Raw genomic sequence first — 21,786 nt, forward strand, 5'->3', positions numbered from 1 at the left:
GCAAAGGGACATCTTACATGGCAGCAGGCAAGAGAGCATGTACAAGGGAACTGCCCTTTATAAAACCATCAGATCTCATGAGACTTATTCACTATCATGAGAACATCACAGGAAAACCCCACCCCCATGATTCAGTTACCTCCCATTGGGTCCCTCCCATGACACGTGGGAATTATGGGAGCTACAATTCAAGATGAGATTTGGATGGGAACACAGCCAAACCATATCAGCAGCCTTTCTCCCCACTTTAGAGATATCTTATTTGTAGAGGCTAGCTTGAAAATCCAGAGTCCAGGCCGGGCTCGGTGGCTTACGCCTGTAATCCCAGCACTTTGGGAGGCCCAGGTGGGTGGATCACGAGGTCAGGAGATCGAGACCATCCTGGCTAACGTGGTGAAACCCCATCTCTACTAAAAATATAAAGAATTAGCCTGGTCTGGTGGCGGGCGCCTGTAGTCCCAGCTACTCGGGAGGCTGAGGTAGAAGAATGGCGTGAACCCGGGAGGCGGAGCTTGCAGTGAGCCGAGATCGCACCACTGCACTCCAGCCTGGGTGACAGAGCGAGACTCCGTCTCAAAAAAACAAAAACAAAAACAAAAACAACAACAACAACAACAAAAAAAAAACCCAGAGTCCTTTAAGTCATCCTACATTCTCAGAAAACATGCTATTGTTACTGGGCCTGGACACATCACGAAGTATTATGCAAGTAACTTTGCCTGAATGATACACTCATTTTCTCTTCCATCTACAAACAATAGTGGAGTCCTATATATGCCAGTCACTGTTCTAGGTGTTGAGAGTACAGCAGGAAACCAAACAGAAGGTAGACTCTTCGAAGCTCACATTCTAAGGGAGAGAGACAATCACCAATACAAAGAGGAAAGAGATGGTCAGGCAGTGACTGGCACTGTGGAGAAAAATAGGGCAAGAAAGGTTGAGGATCTCCAGGCACAGCTTTCAATAGAGTGGTCAGGGATGGCGTCACTGACAAGGTGACATTGGAACAAAAGCCTTAAACTTCCATGGGAACAAGCTGTGTGGGTGTCAGGGGGAGGGAAGAAACATTCTAGAGGAAAACCCATGTGCAAATGCCCTAAAGTGGGAGCATATTTGAGGAACAACAAAGAGGTCAGTGTGGTTGGAACCGAGTGAACAAGAGATGATGTGGTGCAGAAAAGAAGGCTGTGCTGGGCCTGACAGGCAACCCAAGGACTCTCAGCTCAGAGTGAAACATCCTCAATGGTGCTCCAGTGTCACCTTCATGGAGCCTCCCAGTATCAAATCTTCCTATCAACTGAGACCAGTTGGCTCTCTTTCCATAGCTTAGGATGTGTCAGGTTACAATCTCCTCTGCCCCAATCAAGTCTTTTCTGGTCATTTAGAGGTCATTTTGACTGGTGCAGCAGAAAGGGGAGGGACCAGGTAGAGTATGAGGATCTCACCTTTTCTGTGATTTGATGAACAACACTGGAGTTTAAATGTTCCTGAGAGAGTCCCCAGGCTGTCCCTCGACATCAGGCCTCAGCAGCACGTGGGGATGAACAGGGCACACTGTCAGTTAAAATTCACAGTCTGTAGGATCCACATTTCTCACCTGTATCAGAGACACCTGGATCCCACCCTGCAGGCCCCTCTCCCCTACCAAGGGTCTCTTGGGGCAACTCCCAGAGGGAATCCAACGTGTGCCCTTGATTTAGGCAAAAGTAGCTGTGAATGTTCTGAAAAGGAATAGGAAAGAAGGGGCGTTGGTATCAGAATAGACTGAGCAGAAGAGAAAGACTCAGAAAAAGAAAGTGTAGTATATGATGAGGAGAGCATTAATCAATTAACTGCAATGGAAGAATCTGTCTAAGCATTGGGGAAAAGAGAAAATTATTTAGTCCATAGCTCATATCAAAATTAACTTCCATAAAAATATGACAATAAAATATGAGCAATTTTTTTTTTTACAACAGAGAAGGAGAGAGACTTTCTAAATGATCCAAAAAGTAAACCACCACCATCATCATCAACAACATCTAATATTTTATGCTTTACTTGTGTCAAGTAATTTAATCCTCACAACCACTTTTTTTTTTTTTTTTGAGACGGAGTCTGGCTCTGTCGCCCAGGCTGGAGTGCAGTGGCCGGATCTCAGCTCACTGCAAGCTCCGCCTCCCGGGTTTACGCCATTCTCCTGGCTCAGCCTCCCGAGTAGCTGGGACTACAGGCGCCCGCCACCTCACCCGGCTAGTTTTTTGTATTTTTTTTAGTAGAGACGGGGTTTCACTGTGTTAGCCACGATGGTCTCGATCTCCGGACCTCGTGATCCGCCCGTCTCGGCCTCCCAAAGTGCTGGGATTACAGGCTTGAGCCACCGCGCCCGGCCCACAACCACTTTTTACCTCACAAAGTAACAACAATGTTACTTTGGTAACATTAGTTTTTCTCATTTTCTAGATGGTAAAATTGAGGCACAGAGAGGGTAATTTTCCAAAGGTCCCAACAAGTGGTAGTGCCAGGATTCAAAGTAAACAAGTATGACTTCAGGGTTCCTACTTCTATGTTACCACAAAAGAAAATATTGAGAGATTTGAATACACGAATTAAAAGCTATTTGGAGAAAACATGTAGAGGAAAGGACAAATGATTGGCAGAGGAGGGGGAATCACGCCACATATGTAACAGATAAAGCATTAGTATTCTTTACAGAACAATTTCTCAAAGTTAGTTCTCAGAACACCAGTGTCCTGAACCATGCCAATGCATGTTCTGTGAGGAAAAGAAAAAAGTCCTCATGGTCAATGAAGTTTAGGAAATGATGTGTTAAATCTGACCATGGAAGTCTTTTTTCCCTCAGTTCACCAATTAACATCTCATGGGACAATCAAGCTTCTGAAATACAGCCCAGAAGATCTCACCTTTGTATGTAATGTGTTCCTACAAATCAGGAAGGAAAATATGAAAAGTCCCAATAGAAAAATGGACGCCAGAAAAAACAGACAGTTCAAAAAAGAAAAAATATAAATAGCTGTAAGCATACAGAAACAATTCAACCTTGTTATTAACGAAGGAAAGTGAAATATGGAGGTACCAATTTTTTTCTTTCAATTAGGAAAAAGGGCTTATACCCTGTATTTGTAAGAGTAGGAGGAAAAAAAACACACTCTTAAAAAATCAGTAACATTGACTAAACAAGTACAGCTTTTCTATGGGAGGGCAATTTGGCACTATGTATCAGAGGTCTTAAAAATATATATATATAACTTGATCTAGCAAAGTTTGTTCAGAGGAACTTATAAAGAAATACAGTAGGTCCTAGAATAATGTTATGTCTGTCATTCGACATCATTTTCTTGCAACATTGACAAGAAAAAATATTGATTCCCTTCCGGGGCCACTGTCTGCGTGGAGTGTGCACGTGCTCCCCATATCTGCGTGGGTTCTGTCTGTATTCTCCCATTGCCTTGCACATCCCGAGGCTGTGCATGGTTGGCGAACTGGCCTGTCTCAATGGCCCAGTCTGAGTGGGTGTGTGTGAGTGCGTGAGTGACCCTGCGATAGGATGATGTCCTGTCTAGAGTTAGTTCCCACCTTGTGCCCTGAGCTGCTGGGACAGGCTCTGGTCACCCAAGACCTTAAACTGGAATGATTGGGTAAAAAATGACCTGACTTGTTTTTATTAATCTTTTAAAAATGTACATATAGCTCACATTTATTTTAATGTTTAATATTACAAGTGTTTGGGGTCTTTATTTAGAAGTTTGGTATTTTAGTGACCAGAAATATGCTGTAGGAACTTAACTCTTGTTTGTATCAATTAGCCTTTGGTAAAATTGGTTTCCTTATATGTTGTTTTGCTTAAAGTTGTTTCCGTTAAAGTCACAATTTCCAAGAACCTATAGGGGACATTAAGTGAATACCTGCTGTAATTGGACAAGTGGGCAAGGATATATGTACAGGGGAGTTCATTGCAGCATGATTTGTATTAGCAAATGACAAGTTCATTGCAGCATGATTTGTACTAGCAAAAATGTCTATTAATGTGAGCCAACGAACATTTATACATTGAAGTACTATGCACCTCTTAAAAACAGTGATAGTGATCTGTTGTATTCCCATGGAAATATGTCCAATGTATATGTAAAAATAATCAGATTACCAAATAAATTATAACTACCTTTGTAAGAAAAATAAAAGAAAATAAGATGGAAAGCATATATATTTAAATGTTAATGGTGATTAGTTTTCTCCAGGGGTTAGATTTCAGTTGATTTTTACCCTTTTCTTTATGCCTTTCTGCATTGTCTAATCTTTTTTACATTGACCACTTGTTACTTTGAAACTAAAAATGGCTATTACTGTTTGAAACATGACATTTTTACTACTTTGAAAAGGTGAGACACATTAGAGAACTAAGGGGATTTAATTCTTTAACGAATGTGAAGTTTTTTATTATGCAACTGAACTTAGCCTCAGCCTAATAAGCTAAACCCAAAGAGAGGGTAAGATTCAACAGGAAGAAGAAAAAGACGCTTAAAAAAATCTGAAGTCTGTAGAAATAATAGATCTTTCTAAAAGGGATATAGAGAAAAGAGGGAATTAACCTTCACATGGTTCAACTGCTGCATTGAATCATTGGCTTGTCAGAGGAAAAACCTGGACAGTTAACGGTTCTTCTTGTATCAGGCAGGGAAACAAGCAGATGTCAAACAGTGTTTGGCAAACGGACCTGCAGAGCCACCCTCCAGCAGTTTCTGAAGGGAATCTCAACTCCTTGTTCCTGAATTTGTAGAACAGGATCTGGGCCAACTCCTTCCCCCTGCCTTTTTTTAAACTAACCCAAAATGAACTCCTTATGCAAAGTCTGGACGGTTTCCAACCCACCCAGTGCTCAAGGTTGTCAGCCAGCTGTTGGCAGCTCACACCGACTCATTTTCTTTTCTCTTAAATGGTGTAGAAATATGTTGCTTTACATACAGAGGAGAGAGAGAGAGAAAAAAAAGGAATTGAAGGACCTAATTTGAAAATACCTCAAATCTCCTAAAATCAGCCTTAAGACCTAGTCAGTTTATTTCCCCGTTCGTTCTGTGGTACCAAATGTGTTGAAGTGGTCCCACAGAGAACTACCCATTTTATGGTATGTAAAGGGAATTCCTCAGCAAATTCTCCTGGAAAGGAGAGAACTTGAATACTAATGAAGAATCTATCTCCCTTGCCATTCTCTTGCCACTGCCAACTGAAAATGTAGCATTTTATATTTATTTAAAACAGAATCTATCATAAAATAGATCTATTTTAGGAAATCGAATATTTGAGGAAATGTATCACCCTTACTCTCTATCATCCAGTCTTGTTGGGAGGTAATGTAGCCTAATGGTTAAGATCAGAAGCACTGGAGTCTCTTTCCTCATCCATAAAATACTATCTACCCCCACTGGGCTGTTGTGAAGATTAAATGAACTGTTTTTAGAAGTATGCAGTGCTGGCCTGGCACAGGCCCGTTAATGGAGGCCAGCAATAAACACGGCTTTTACTCCTGGATCACAATCAACATAGCAAGCATCTTCACAGAATCCTTAGGTATTTAGAAAGGCAGGCATCACAAACTTTTTTTGTTGTTTCAAAATGTCTTTCTCAGAAACACCATTGTTTGCTGGGTTAGGAGGTAAGTTCTCCCACCCGCAGTCTGCCAGCCCCACTCACCAAGTGTGGCTGGATCTCTTCGCTCACTAAGATCACCCTCTGGGGTCAAGGATTCGGTCTTCTCTTTCCAGGGGTGGGAGGTAGGTTTTGTAAGGGTCATGGATTATTGACACAAAGGCCATCCACAAGGGACAATCAGATGGGCTCAGCACGTTCTGGAGTCATGGAGGACCATCTGCGGCAATGTGAGAATGGGTCATGGGAGGCTCCTGCCCAGCCCTAAGGAAAAAAATGAGTGAGGGGGCAGAGTCGTGTGCTCGTGACAGGAGCCAGCTAGACTCACAGCAGGCCTCCTGCTAGTGGCCGCCCACAAATCTTTGAGCAGAAACTGTCTGATCTGCCTTTCGTCCTGAGCCTGGGTGGAAACAAAACTTCAGAACAATAACTTTTCCTTTCCCTCGGCCTTCCAGTCATAACAACTCTAATTCTTCTTCAGACCAAGTGGATCCTTCTGCCCACTAGGGGAAAGGGCAGGAAGTGCTGAAAAGAAAACACGATGGTGAGTATTTCAAGATCTTCTCTTCCACCTTCACAATGAGAGCCTTTTCTTAGTTCTGTGTAGCTGTTGGGAATGCAAGGAAAAAGGGAAAACTGGGAGTGTGGTGCCTCCTTGGGAATTTCTTTGGATGGAGAATACGAAATTGAAAAGCCAAGAGTTCCTGCTTCGGGAGTGGGCAGTAGGGACTCTCTCCACGCATTCCATGTCTTCAGAATAATTTCATGCTCGGTATTTTTGCCTTTTCTCTGAAGTCTTCCCCAAGTCCTGGAAGAACCAAGAAATCAGCATGGCTCGGACAGAATTTGTTTTAAGCAAGACTCGACTTGTCAGCTGATGCCACAGCGACCTCCTACTAGACTATGAGTTGCACAGGCTCAGCACTGGTTAGGAACTGCTAGACTTTCAGACAGGGCTGGCTCCAGTTTTTCCCTCTGATCATGGATTAAAGTGGAATTTTCCAGTGAGGCTTGATCTAGGAGGAACGCTGTTCTTCAGGTCCACAAGTTCTCTTTATTCTGCAGGGGAATCCTACCCTGTGGCCATAGTTGGGCAGTCTCATCTATTCCGTCAATGACCAGACCTCAGATGAGAAGAGAAATAAGCAACCCTGGCAGAAAGATCTCCAAATACAGAGTGGTTTTCACTCATTCACACAAGAATCACAGGCTCATTGATAACAGTGTATAGGGATTTGGGTTCTCCATTTTTATTAAATACTGTATTATTACTATGAAAGTTTTCACATCTAAGAAATCAAAGGGTTGTATAATGATAAAAAGGTTCTGCAACTTTTACATCCTTATTTTTTAATAGTTTTCTTCCTATTAAAAAATCTGTAACAGACAAAATTTCAGCTGTTAAAATGTTTATTTCTTGATTTTCTAAGTAACAGTATTATTTGTTAAAAGTTGGACTTACTTGCATTGCATTTTGAGTACATAGTAATATTGCCATTTGAATGTAAATCTAAGAAAGTTTAATACCTAAAATGCTGTTACTAGATGAAATGCTAAGTCAGACCTGAAAGTCAGACCCCAGTAATGATAACTAGTGTGAACATGGGATAATTAATGACTCTATTACATAGGGACAGAGTGGTAGACTTTAAAATAGAACATTGGCATGGCGGCAAGGACACAGCACATGAAATTTATGAGGACCAAGACTTTCCAGGCTATGGGGAGTCAGTGAGCACCAGCCCAGGATGGCAGGCATCACATTCATTTCCCAACCACTTCTTAAGAGTTATTTCTGTAGACAGGCAATTGCTATGGTTGGAGTAGGAATGGAGAGAGTAGAGGAAGGATGCCTTGGTGTTTTTTCAAGTGAATACTTAAAAAAAAAAAAGGTTCTTGAAAGGAAGGTCAATATTTATTTTGTTTGGCTTGTTCTTTCTATCTGGAAATCTTCCCAACAGAATATACTACCCAGTTTCTTCAAGTCACGCAGAGTCATAGGACAGTTGAGATAAAAATCTAGATCTTATTTTGCAGAGATTTATTGGCCTCCTGTGTTTGCCATCTTACCAATGAGCCTTGTTGGGTAAGATGGCAGTAAGAGGGCAGCCTGTACTTAGAAAGTGCACAGTCACACACCTCACAAGCTGTGACATCGGTAGGTCTTGGAAGCAATAATATCTATGCTCATAGGTCTGATGGTATCGATGGGTTCCTATTGATCCAACAATATCTGAGATTTAGATGCCAGGGAGTCTGCAGTTAGAATCCCCTTTCCTTTTTTGCATATGTATGTAAATGTTTCTTGCCTTATACTGTAGTATGCTAAAGAAGAACAGAAACTCAATGCCCAGTCTTTCTTTAATCTTACCCTCATTTCAGATACAAGAAAGAATGTTTATATTCCAACCTGGAGTTTTACCTGTAGTTTAGTTTCATTGCAAAACTCTATTCATGCTTTCTTCATACCAGTCTTGGGCTCTTTACTATAATGGGCCTATGGAAATTATTTTTTATCATCCCCAATAAATATTTTCCTGTCATTACTACTAAATTGGGGGCTTGTCCCATTGTCTGGCCTTGAGGATTTTTCTAGTAATATTTGTTGAAATGAAAAGAAAGCCAAGTCTTTTGAAGATTTAATACCATATTATGACAACTCTTCCAAAGCTTTTGATGAAAGTACATGGTAGAATATTGAAGACGTATAATTATCATTATCAAAAATAGTAAACACCTCTGAATTGTACCATGTGAATTATATCTTGCCTGTAGGGAGCTTACAATCTATGCATTCAGCTGTCACACACACAAACACAGCTTAAGTCAAATAAATCAGCAACCTAGTGCCAAACACTTAGAAGGATTAAATGCTGTCACTGTGACCTTGGGTTCAGGAATAAAGGATGGAATTTTACCTCTGCACATAGTCCATGCATATGAATGTCAACTGCAGAGTTTCCTAGACGATTATCCAATGGAAGCAATAAAAGTGTACTCCCTAAAAAGAAATATCATGGGCTGGGCGCAGTGGCTTATGCCTGTAATTCCAGCACTTTGGGAGGCCAAGGCAGGCGGATCACTTGAGGTGGTCAGGAGTTTGAGACAAGCGTGGTCAACATGGCGAAACCCTGTCTCTACAAAAAATACAAAAATTAGCCAGGCATGGTGGCACACACCTGTAATCCCAGCTACTTGGGAGGCTGAGGCTTGAGAATCACTTGAACCCAGGAGGTGGGGGTTGCAGTGAGCCAAGATCACACCACTGCACTCCAGCGTGGATGACAGAGTGAGACCTTGTCTCAAAAAAAGAAAAAAAGAAAACTCATGTTCATTCCCAATTTAGAGAAGTAGCATACTCCCTTTTTATTAAAATTCAAGTTTCAGGTTATGAATTCTGGTTTGATAGTTGTGTCTTTTGCAGATAACACTCTTCCCTTAAAGGTTAAGGCTCGTTAGAACCAGGTTACAATAAGCGAGTATTTTTATTTTATTTCTTCTCATAGGAACAATGTGCTGAATAAACTATTTCCATAATATAAGGCAAATTATTCTTCCAACAAGCCTACAACTACCTCCTCTGAGAGGACAAGTGCTACACAGACCCATCTCTTGGAGATCTGATGAGCATTATGTATTTATTTGCTTGTGACTTGAATAAGATGCATGACCTAAGCACGAATAAGCATACTGCAAACAAATTTAAATAGACCAGTTTTTAGAATACCATTTTCTAAGATTATCACATTTATATTTGCTCCTTCCTAGTGCCTGGGATTATTGACTGGCTCTAAGGTCACCAGTAGATATTTATTCTAGGGCTTCTGTTCAGTTTGACAGAACAATCTTGCATTCTTCTTTGTCTTACAAACATTCCATCACTTGTCCTAGAAATTATGTAAAAGAGAAACTCTAACTCAGAAACTGAGAAAGCAATTTTTAAAAAACATTTCAGAAAGGAGAAAGGAAATTTCTGAATGTCAGTGCTGGGATCTAAAAGTCAGAGTGGATTTTCTGAGGCCTATTTATAATAGTTTAACCCAATCATGGGAATTTAAGACTGTGTACTTATCAAAAGTGGCTAAAAATTGAAAGAAACATAAAATATTATTTTTCCCCCATGGCAGGCAATAAAACAAGTTATTTAACATAAGAAACATACTTTTTTTCTATGTATGAGATTAGCTGATTATGTATGAGATTAGTTGAGAGATGGTTAATCTCTCAACTCCAACTATGGCTTGTCAATCTCTTTCTTATGTGAGAGTCCAGGAGCTGCCTTCTAGGATACCCACCAAATGGCTAGAGATGTATTAGTTGTATTCTTAAGTTTTACTTGATAATCTATTTTGTGTTCACAAAGTTCTCTGAATTATTTGCCTTTTCTTGTGATAGCAGTGATGGCTCATCACATGGTTGCTGTCATTTTCTTTTTATAATAGAACACCCAGAAACAGGCTGAAAAAGAGTACCTAAGTAGCTATACCTATATAAAGGGGCAGCTCCATCTGCTTTCTACCTGCTGCGATGAAGGCTTTCTGCCGCCTCTGGGCCTCCTATGTGTGCAGGGCAGGATATGGTTGGTGCCTGAGACCAGAGATACAGTAGATGAAGGCAGGCATGATTTTGGCACAAGGGGAGGCATTTTCACCACCTGTCAAATTCCTTTCCTGTCTCCATTTTGTCTCCCTTCACTTGTGAGAGCCCTAAAGGGAAGTTGAAGCTGTAGTCCATTATCCACCCAAAGGAAAGCAAGAGCCTAAAAAGAACTTGAAGGTCCAAAGGGAGTTTTTCTGCACAGGTCGCAATTATTTTAATTAAGAGGGGAAAGCTTTGAAATGGGTCAGTTTATTAAGGACATCTATAGGCCATTTGTCTAGAAGTTCATTTTCCCTGCCCCACGTTGGGGGGTGGCCCCTCCTCAGAGGCAGAGCTGGAACAGTAAGACACAGAGAGGAATCAGTGGCCTGTATGGCTGCTGTGATTATCACAGCCAGGTGGCCAATGTTCCAAAGTTAGAAATGTCAATGACTTGGCAGTTGTCTGCGCAAGTTTGTGATCTTAAAGGACTCTAAGACCTTGGACTTATTTTAAGGGGGCAGGTGCCAAACTGCTACCTTGAGAAATGGATGCATACACAGCAAGCACAGGAATGGGCACAGGTTGGCATAGCTTAGTGGGTTAAGATTGCATAGAATAAACTGAGCCAAGTGATGGTAAATGAAAGATAACAAATGCAAAGTATGTGAAAATTTTAAACAAGATATTGGTTGTTCTAGTTAGCCAGAGATGTTTCTTCAACCCAGCAGTTATAATTCAGGCAAGATTATGCAAATACAAAGACCCCAGGTATTATGCAAATACAAAGACCCCAGGTATTAAAAAACAGTATAGCAACATCAGCCAAACCAGATAGTACAGAAACAAATTAATGCAGGCCTACTGTGAGAGAATCCTATAGGCAATACCTTTCTGGATGCAGGGCAGGTGTGTGGTTCAAGGAGCAACTGATAACCAAAGAACAACATACTACAGATGGCATCAATTCTTAGGTGACAGTAACACTGATGTTATACTTTTGTGATTTTATGTATGTTTCATGTGTGTCTGTTTAATGCATCTGTAGCTTAAAGATGACAGATACATGATCTGTGTCCCACTGTTCCTGCTTTCAGGGCCCTCTATAGGCATTTCTTATAGATCACACCACTTCTAAACTTGGAAATGGTCTCAGAACCATTCTCAACACAAGATTCAGAGTGATCAGGGTTGGCCTGGGAGGTGAAATCTACTTGTAGTCTCTCCAGTGCTTTTTGTTTGTTTGTTTGTTTTGTCTTCTCAATGTGTTTGTTTGCAATGTGTCAAGTAAGAAAGCTCTATTCAGCGTTATTAAAATAGAAACACTTGAGCTGAGCATTGGGTCACAGGTTCTAGGACAAAGCTTGATAGCACCTCACCCTTTGATAAAATTATAGCTGATGACCAACTGTCCAACACGTTCTGTCCCTATGTTGCTATGTTACCTGGGCTTACAAAAATGGCACATAAATAGGACAATCCTGCAATCTTATCAAGAGTGTTACCTTTGTGTGTGTGTGTGTGTGTGTGACAGAGAGTGAGAGATAGACCCTTACTATAGAGAATGATGAGACATGCAGAATTTTTGTTAACCCAATTGCAACTTTAATTCCTGCTCTCCTTTCCTTCTGCTATTAACGTTAAAACCAGAGCCCTTTTCTTTGAGGAATAGAATTGAATGTAGTATGAGCCCAGATACGGCTGACTCTGGTTCCAGGATCCTTGAGCTTATTTTGGGTACTCGGTGACAGCAGATATGTACATAACTCCTTTCATCTAGGTACTTGTGTAGCTGTATAGTTGGGAAATGTCTGCCTCAAGTTATTCCTGTGGCGAGCGTGCCAAGAGAAGTGATTCTTGCTTAAGCTTGTGGTTAAAATCTGTAATATGGCTATATTTCACAAGTTCTTATAATGGGGATTTTGCTTTTACCTTATTTCCCTTAACATCTTCCATTTTTTTTTTCTGACCTCTCTCTTCTCCCCACCACTTTTTAAAAAGTTAAAATTTTTTATTTTACTTTTTGTGGGTACATAATAGGTGTATATATTTATGGGGTACATAAAATGTTTTGATACAGGCAATGAAATGTGAAATAAGCACAGCATGGAGAATGGGGTATCCATCCCCTCAAGCGTTTATCCTTTGTGTTACAAACAATCCAATTACACTCTATTTTAAAATATGTAATTATTGTTGACTATAGTCACCCTGTTGTGCTATCAAATAGGAAGCATATTCATTCTTTCCATTTTTTGGTACCCATTAATCATTCCCACCTCCCCCACAACCCCCTACTACCCTTCCCAGCCTCTAGTAACCATCCTTCTATCCTCCATCTTTAGGAGTTCAATTTTTTTCTTTTTAAATCCCACAAATAAGTGAGAACATGCAATGTTTGTCTTTCTGTGCCTGTCCCATTTCACTTAATATAATAATCTCCAGTTCCATCATGTTATTGCAAATGACTGGATCTTTTATGGCTGAGTAGTACTCCATTGTGTATAAGTACCACATTTCTTTATCCACTCTTCTGTTGATGGCCACTTAGGTTGCTTCCAAATCTTAGCTATCGTGAACAGTGTTGCAACAAACATAGGAGTGTGGATATCTCTTGGATATACTGATTTCCTTTCTTTGGGTATATACACAGCAGTGGGATTGCTGAATCACATGGTAGTTCAATTTTTAGTTTTTAAATGAATCTCCAAATCATTCGCCATAATGATTGTACTAATCTACACTTTCACCAACAGTGTACGAGAGTTCCCTTTTCTCCACATCCTCACCAGCATTTATTGCTTCTTTTGTCTGAAAGCCATTTTAACCTTGGTGAGAGGATATTTCACTGTAATTTCAATTTGCATTTCTCTGATTTCAATCATGCTGAGCGCCTTTTCATATACCTGTTTGCCATTTGTATGTCTTCTTTTGAGAAATGTCTATTCAAATATTTTGCCCATTTTTGAATTGAATTGTTAGTTTCCTATAGAGTTGTTTGACCTCTTTATATATTCCAGTTATTAATTCCTTGTTAGATGGGTAGTTTGAAAATATTTTCTCCCATTCTGTGGGTTGTCTCTTCACTTTGTTGACTATCCGTTGCTGTGCAGAAGCTTTTTCACTTGATGTGATCTCATCCATCCATTTTTGCTTTTATTGCCTGTGCTTGTGGGATATTGCTCAAGACATTTTTGCCCAGACCAATGTCCTGGAGATTTTCCCTAATGTTTTATTGTAGTATTTTCATAGTTTGAGGGTCTAGATTCAAGTCGTTAATCCGTTTCAATTTGATTTTTGTATATGGTAAGAGATAGGGGTCTAGTTTCATTCTTCTGCTATGGATATCCAGTTTTCCCAGCACCATTTATTGAAGAGACTATCTTTTCCCCAGTGTATGTTCTTGGCACCTTTGTCATTATAGAGATCTTTCACTTCTTTGATTAATTCCTAGGTATTTAATTTGATGTGTGGCTATTGTAAATGGGATTACTTAAAAAAAATTTTTTTTATTATACTTTAATTTCTAGGGTACATGTGCACAGCGTGCAGGTTTGTTACATATCTATACATGTGCCATGTTGGTGTGCTGTACCCATTAACTCATCATTTACATTAGGTATATCTCCTAATGTTATCCCTCCCCCATCCCTCCATCCCATGACAGGTCCTGGTGTGTGATGTTCCCCTTCCTGTGTCCAAGTGTTCTCATTGTTCAATTCCCACCTATGAGTGAGAACATGTGGTGTTTGGTTTTTTGTCCTTGTGATAGTTTGCTGAGAATGATGGTTTCCAGCTGCATCCATGTCCCTACAAAGGATATGAACTCATCCTTTTTTATGGCCGCATAGTATTCCGTGGTGTATATGTGCCACATTTTCTTAATCCAGTCTGTCACTGATGGACATTTGGGTTGGTGCCAAGTCTTTACTATTGTGAATAGTGCCGCAATAAACATACATGTGCATGTGTCTTTATAGCAGCATGATTTATAATCCTTTGAGTATATACCCAGTAATGGGATGGCTGGGTCAAATGGTATTTCTAGTTCTAGATCCTTGAGGAATCACCACACTGTCTTCCACAATGGTTGAACTAGTTTACAGTCCCACCAACAGTGTAAAAGTGTTCCTATTTCTCCACATCCTCTCCAGCACCTGTTGTTTCCTGACTTTTTAATGAGCACAATTCTAACTGGTGTGAGATGGTATCTCATTGTGGTTTTGATTTGCATTTCGCTGATGGCCAGTGATGACGAGCATTTTTTCATGTGTCTGTTGGCTGCATAAATGTCTTCTTTTGAGAAGTGTCTGTTCATATCCTTTGCCCACTTTTTGATGGAGTTACTTGTTTTTTTCTTGTAAGTTTGTTTGAGTTCTTCATAGATTCTGGATATTAGCCCTTTGTCAGATGAGTAGATTGCAAAAATTTTCTCCCATTCTGTAGGTTGCCTGTTCACATGATAAATTGTAAAGACCACCAATGCTATGAAGAAACTGTTTCAATTAATGAGCAAAATAACCAGCTAGCATCATGATGACAGGATCAAATTCACACATAACAATATTAACCTTAAATGTAAATGGGCTAAATGCTCCAATTAAAAGATGCAGACTGGCAAATTGGATAAAGAGTCAAGACCCATCAGTGTGCTGTATTCAGAGACCCATCTCACGTGCAGAGACACACATAGGCTCAAAATAACGGGATGGAGGAAGATCTACCAAGCAAATGGAAAACAAAGAAGGCAGGGGGTGCAATCTTAGTCTCTGATAAAACGGACTTTAAACCAACAAAGATCAAGAGACAAAGAAGGCCATTACATAATGGTAAAGGGATCAATTCAACAAGAAGAGCTAAGTATCCTAAATATATATGCACCCAATGCAGGAGCACCCAGATTCATAAAGCAAGTCCTTAGAGACTTACAAAGAGACTTAGACTCCCACACAATAATAATGGGAGACTTTAACACCCCACTGTCAACATTAGACAGATCAACGAGACAGAAACTTAACAAGGATATCCAGGATTTGAACTCAGCTCTGCATCAAGCAGACCTAATAGACATCTACAGAACTCTCCATCCCAAATCAACAGAATATAAATTCTCCTCAGCACCACATCACACTTATTCCAAAATTGACCATGTAATTGGAAGTAAAGCACTCCTCAGCAAATGTGAAAGAACAAAATTATAACAAACTGTCTCTCAGACCACAGTGCAATCAAACTAGAACTCAGGATTAAGAAACGCCCTCAAAACCACTCAACTACATGGAAACTGAACAAGCTGCTCCTGAATAACTACTGGGTACATAACAAAATGAAGGCAGAAATAAAGATGTTCTTTGAAACCAGTGAGAACAAAGACACAACATACCAGAATCTCTGGGACACATTGAAAGTGGTATGTAGAGGGAAATTTATAGCACTAAGTGCCCACAAGAGAAAGCAGGAAAGATCTGAAATCGACATCCTAACATCACAATTAAAAGAACTAGAGAAGCAAGAGCAAACACATTCAAAAGCTAGCAGAAGGCAAGAAATAACTAAGATCAGAGCAGAACTGAAGGAGATAGAGACACAAAAAGCCCTTCAAAAAATCAATGAATCCAGGAACTGGTTTTTTGAAAAGATCAACAAAATTGATAGACCACTAGCAAGACTAATAAAGAAGAAAAGAGAGAAGAATCAAATAGACACAATAAAAAATGATAACGGGGATATCACCACCAATCCCACAGAAATACAAGCTACCATCAGAGAATACTATAAACACCTCCAGGCAAATAAACTAGAAAATCTACAAGAAATGGATACATTCCTGGACATATACACCCTCCCAAGACTAAACCAGGAAGAACTAAAACAATATTTTTCACCTTGTTCACTGTTGGTATATAAAATGCTACTGATTTCTGTATGTTGATTTTGTGTCCTCCAACTTTGCTGAATGTTTATCAGTTCTAATCGTTTTCTTGCGGAGACTTTAGGTTTTTCCAAATAGAAGATCATATCATGTGCAAACCAGGATAAACTGATTTCTTTCTTCTCAATTTGGATGCCTTTTAATATCTCCCTATTGTGTGATTGCTCTAGCTAGGCATGTTGTGCTCCCACTATCATTTGTTTCAAGAAATTTTTAAATTTTCTTCTTAGTTTCTTCATTGATCCACTGGTCATTCAGGAGCATATTGTTTAAGTTCTATGTATTTGTAGAGTTTCCAAAATTCCTCTTGTTATTAATTTCCAATTTTATTCCATTGTGGTCAGAGAAGATGCTTGATATTATTTCCATTTTTTTGAATGTTTTAAGACTTCTTGTGATGTAGCATATGGTCTACTCCTGAGAATGATCCATGTGCTGCGGAAAAGAATGTGTATTCTACAGCTCTTGGATGAAAACTCCTGTAAATATCTATTAGATCCATTTGTTCTATAGTGCAGATAAAGTAACATGTTTCTTTGTTGATTTTTTTGTCTGGAAGCTGTGTCCAATGCTGAAAGTGGGGTATTGAAGTCTCCAGCTATTATTGTATTCTGGCCTATCTCTCTTTAGCTCTAATATTATTTTCTTTATATATCAGGGTGCTCCATTTTTGGGTGCATATATTTTTAAAATTGTTTTATCCTCTTGCTGAATTGACCCCTTTATCATTATATAGTGACCTTCTTTGTCTCTTTTTCTAGTTTTTGTCTTGAAATCTATTTTGCCTGATATGAGTATAGAAGCTCCTGCTCTTTTTTGGTTTCCACTGGTGTGGAATACATTTTCCATTCATTTAGTTTCAGTCTATGTCTATCGTTATAGGTGAAGTGTGTTTCTTGTAGGCAACAGAGCAGTCTGGATTTTTTCAGTCTGTCTTCTGATTGGAGAGTTTAGTCCATTTACACTCAATGTTACTATGACAGGTAAGGACTTACTCCTGCCATTTTGTTATTTGTTTTCTTGTTGTATTGTGGTCTTCTCTTCCTTTTCTCTTTGCTTCCTGTCTTCCTTTAGTGAAAGTGCTTTTTCTGGTGATATGATTTAATTTCTTGTTTTTTAATTTTTGTGTGTTCATGGTGTGTTTTCTGACTTGGGGTTACTATGAGGCTTGCAAATACTGTCTTATCACTCATTATTTTAACCTGATAAGAATTTAACACTATTTGCATAAATGAACAAGTGAAAAGAAAACTAATAAAAATTCTACGCCTTAATTTCATCCCCCCACTTAACTTTTTGTTGTTTCTATTTGTATCTAATTGTACTGACTCTGTCTTGACAAGTTGTTGTAGTTATTATTTTTGATTGGCTCATCATTTAGTCTTTCTACTTAGGATAAGAGTAGTTTACATACCACAGTTAGTGTTGTAATATTCTTCATTTTTCTGTGTACTTACTATTACTAGTGAGTTTTGTATCTTCAGGTGATTATTTATTGCTCATCGATGTCCTTTTCTTTCTGATTGATTTACTCCCTTTAGCATTTCTTGTAGAACAGATCTGGTATTGATGAAATCCCTCAACTGTTGTCTGGGAAAGTCTATTTCTCTTTGATGTTTGAAGGATATTTTTGCCAAATATACTGTTACAGGATAAAAGTTTGTTGTTGTTGTTGTTGTTGTTGTTTCCTTCATCACTTTAAATATGTCATGCTACTCTCTCCTAGCCTGTAAAATTTCCACTGAAAAGTCTGCTGCCAGATGTATCAGAGCTCCATTGTGAGTTATTTGTTTCTATTCTCTTGCTGCTTTTAGGATCCTTTCTCTATCCTTAACCTTTGGGAGTTTGATTATTAAATGCCTTGAGGTAGTCTTCTTTGGGTGAAATCTGCTTGGTGTTCTATAACCCTCTTGTACTTGGATATTTATATCTTTCCCTGGGTTTGGGAAGTTCTCTATTATTATCTCTTTGAATAAACTTTCTACCCCTGTCTCTTTCTCTACCTCCTGTTTAAGGCCAACAACTCTTAAATTTGCCCTTCTGAGGCAAATTTCTAGATTGTGTCAGTGCATTTCATTGTTTTTCATCCTTTTCTTCTTTTGTCTCCTCTTTTTGTTTTCAAATAGCCTGTCTTTAAGCTCACTAATTATTTCTTCTGCTTGATCCATTTTGCTATTAAAGAACTCTGATGCATTCTTCAGTATGCCCATTGCATTTTTCAGCTCCAGAATTTCTGCATGATTCTTTTTAATTATTTAAATCTCTTTGTTAAATTTATCTGATAGAATCCCAAATTCCTTCTCTGTGTTGAATTTCTTTGAGTTTCCTCAATATAGCAATCTTTTTTATTTAAAAAGTTTTAATTATATAGAAATGGGGGTTTCACTATGTTTACTAGGCTGGCCTCGAACTCCTGGGCTCAAGTGATGCTAACACTTTAGCCTCCCAAAGTGCTGAGATTATAGGCATGAGAACCCACACCTGGCCAGCACAGCTATTTTGAATTCTCTGTCTGAAATGTCACTATCTCTGTTTCTCCAGGATTGGTCCCTAACACCTTATTTAGTTCATTTGGTGAGGTCATGTTTTCCTGGATGGTGTTTATGCTAGCAGATGTTCTACGGTATCTAGGCATCGAGGAGTTAGGTATTTACAGTAGCCTTCACTGTCTGGGCTTATTTGCAAACAATCCTTCTTGGGAAGACTTTCCAGATATTTGAGAGGAGTTGGCTATTGTGATCTAAGCTGTATGTACTTTAGGTGACACCCCAAGCCCAGTAACACTGTGGTTCTTGCAGACTTGTAGAAGTACCACCTTGATGGTCTTGGACAAGATATGGGAGAATCTTCTGGATTACCAGGCAGACTCTTGTCCTCTTCCCTTACTTTCTCCCAAACAAACAGAGTCTCTCTCTGTTCTGAGCCACCTAAAGCTGTGGGTGGAGTGATACAAGCCCCCTGTGGCCACAACCACTATGACTGCACTGGGTGAGACCTGAAGGCAGCACAGCACTGGGTCTTGCCCAAGGCCTGCTATAACCACACCTGGCTACTGCCTATGTTTGCTCAAGGTCCTGGAGATCTATAATCAGCAGGCGGCAAAGCCAGCCAGGCCTGTGTCCTTCCTTTTAGAGTGGTGAGGTCCCCCAAGCCCTGGATGGGTCCAGAGGTACTGTCCAGGGGTCAGGGACTGGAGTCAAAAACTTTAGAAGTCTACCTGGTAATCTATTGTATTGCAGCTGAGCTGGCACTCAAACCACAAGATGTAGTCCTTCCCACTCTTCCCTTCCCTTTCCACAGACAGAGGGACCTCATCCCATAGTCACCCCCAACCCAAACCACGAAGAGTACTGCCAGACTATTGCCCATGTTCCCTTAAGGCCCAAAGTCTCTTAAATCAGCTTGTGGTGAATGCTGCCTGACTTGTGACTCACCCTTTAGGGCAATGGGCTCCCCTCTGGCCCAGGGCAGGTCCAAAAATGCCAGCAAAGGGTCAAGTCCTAGAATCAGGGACCCTGAGGGCCTGCTTGGTGCTCTACCCCTCTGTTACCATGCTGTCTCAGAGCTAAGCCAGCATGTCTCAGAGACTCATCCAAGGCCCTCGATGTAGTACTCAGGTATCACTACTGGTTGTTCAGGGTCCAAGGGCTCTTCAGTTAGCAGGTGACTGATGCTGCCAGGACTGGGTCTTTTCTACAAGACAGCAGGTTCCCTTCTGACCCAGGGTGTGTCTAGAAATGTTCTCCGGGAGCGAGGGTCTGGAACAGGGGCCTCACAGCTCTGTCTGGTGCCCTATCCTGCTGTAGCTGCGCTGGTGTCTAAGATACAAGACTGTCTCTCCTACTCTTTCCTCTCTTCTCTTCAAGCAGGGGAAGGAGTCTCTTTTGGAGCCCCGAGCTGAGCAGTATGGGATTAGGGGAGGGGTGATGCCACACTCCCTTGGCTGCCCCAGCTGATATCTCAGTATGCACTCCGAGTCCACTGTCTCCGGGCCAAGTTCAGCATTAGGCCTCTCCTAAGAGTTGCAGACCTTATGGCCTAGACTGCCTTTCATGTTTACTTGGAGACTGCTGTAGCCTTCTGTGGTGAGGTTTGCAGGCACTCAGTTCAGACCGCTAGGATCAGTGATTCCCCTCTTGCTAGGCCTGATTTAAATGCTCCCTCCGTTGGCAGGCATCGACTGAGTTTGGTCCGGTTTTCCTTTTTGCTCTAACAGAACAGCCCTGAGTTGAGTGCCTCAATTTCTGTGTTCTCCCTCCCCCAGCTCCCAGAGACACTCTGCACCACCCTGCCGCAGCCAGGGGTGGGGTAGGGGTGGTGTCAGCAATTCAGGACTGTTTTTTCTATCTCTTCAGTGCCTCTTTCAGTGATACGAAGTTAAAACCAGATACTATGAATGCTCACCCGATTTGTAGTTCTCATGAAGGTGTTTTTTCTGTGTAGATAGTTATTAACTCAGTGTCCTTGCGGGGATGGGTTGGGAGGGGCAATGATGGAAACTCTTACTCCATCATCTTGCTTTTCCTCCTTTCTCCCTCTCTAAACCGACCAGAATGTGGCTCTGAACACTATCTCATTTTTTATTACATTAAATTAAAATGTGAAAGTTATGATTGATTACTTGTTAGGCCTCAATATGTTCTTTTTCCCATTCTCATTAGTTAATAAAGATGCCAACCCTTAACTAAACTGATAGAAAATTTATCGAACTGCATAATAGTTAAACTTAGTTGCTTTGATTTGCTTTGTTTTTTAGCTTTCTTTTATCCCTTTACATTTTTAATAAGGCATTTTGAGTAATGCAAAGGAATAAACAGAAGCTAAAAAAGGGCATTGAAATAATGAGCATTAAAATAATAATCCTCATATGAATTCAAGCAATGCATTCAAAGTTCAGTCCATGGCTTATGTATTGTCATGCCCTGGTCATCCATCTAGTGAACCACACTGATGCACACTCTTAACAGTAACTGAGGTAGGCATTTAGTTCTTGAGCAAGAAAGAACACTTTAGCAAGTTAGGGAAGAATGAAGCATTCTCTTTCTACAAATGTATGCAACATTTGTTAACACAACAGCTATAACTACCATTTTAAACCATCTACTATGTGTCAGCACTGTGCTAAGTGTAATATGGGTTATTTAAAATTCCTGCAACAAGCTGAGCACAGTGGCTCATGCTTGTAATCCCAGCACTTTGGGAGGCTGAGGCGGGTGGATCAGCTGAGGTCAGGAGTTCAAGACCAGCTTGGCCAACATGGCAAAACCCTATCTACTAAAAATACAAAAATTGGCTGGACGTGGTGGTTGGTGCATGTTTCTACTCCCAGCTACTCGGGAGGCTGAGGCAGAAGCATCATTTGAACCTAGGAGGGTGGAGGTTGCAGTGAGCCAAAATTGTACCACTGCACTCCAGCCTGGGTGACAGAGTGAGAGTCTGTCTCAAAATAATGATAATAATGATAATAATAAATAAAATACAATTCCTGCAATAGCTTTGTAAAAATAGGTATTATTTTTCTAATTCCATAAATAAGACAATTAAGCCTCTAAGAAGTTAATTAACTTGCTTAGAAGTTCACACAGCTAGAAAATGGCTAACAGAGCACATTCTCAGAATTCTCTTCTGATATC

General features: G+C 40.2%; 1 long non-coding RNA gene across 2 annotated transcripts in view; it reads left to right on the forward strand.

Moving 5' to 3' along the window:
- LOC111551228 overlaps positions 1-21,786 on the forward strand; it is a 162,694-nt gene that overhangs the window by 11,798 nt on the left and 129,110 nt on the right. Inside the window, exon 4 of one of the 2 annotated variants that reach the window (XR_002734298.1) lies at positions 6,125-6,187. The exons of the other annotated variant lie outside the window; for it this stretch is intronic. This is a non-coding gene — a long non-coding RNA (uncharacterized LOC111551228). The remainder of the gene's footprint in view (positions 1-6,124; positions 6,188-21,786) is intronic. 2 annotated transcript variants of the gene reach the window in all.

This window comes from Piliocolobus tephrosceles, chromosome 10 (assembly GCF_002776525.5).
Source record: "Piliocolobus tephrosceles isolate RC106 chromosome 10, ASM277652v3, whole genome shotgun sequence".
Lineage (NCBI taxonomy): Eukaryota > Metazoa > Chordata > Mammalia > Primates > Cercopithecidae > Piliocolobus > Piliocolobus tephrosceles.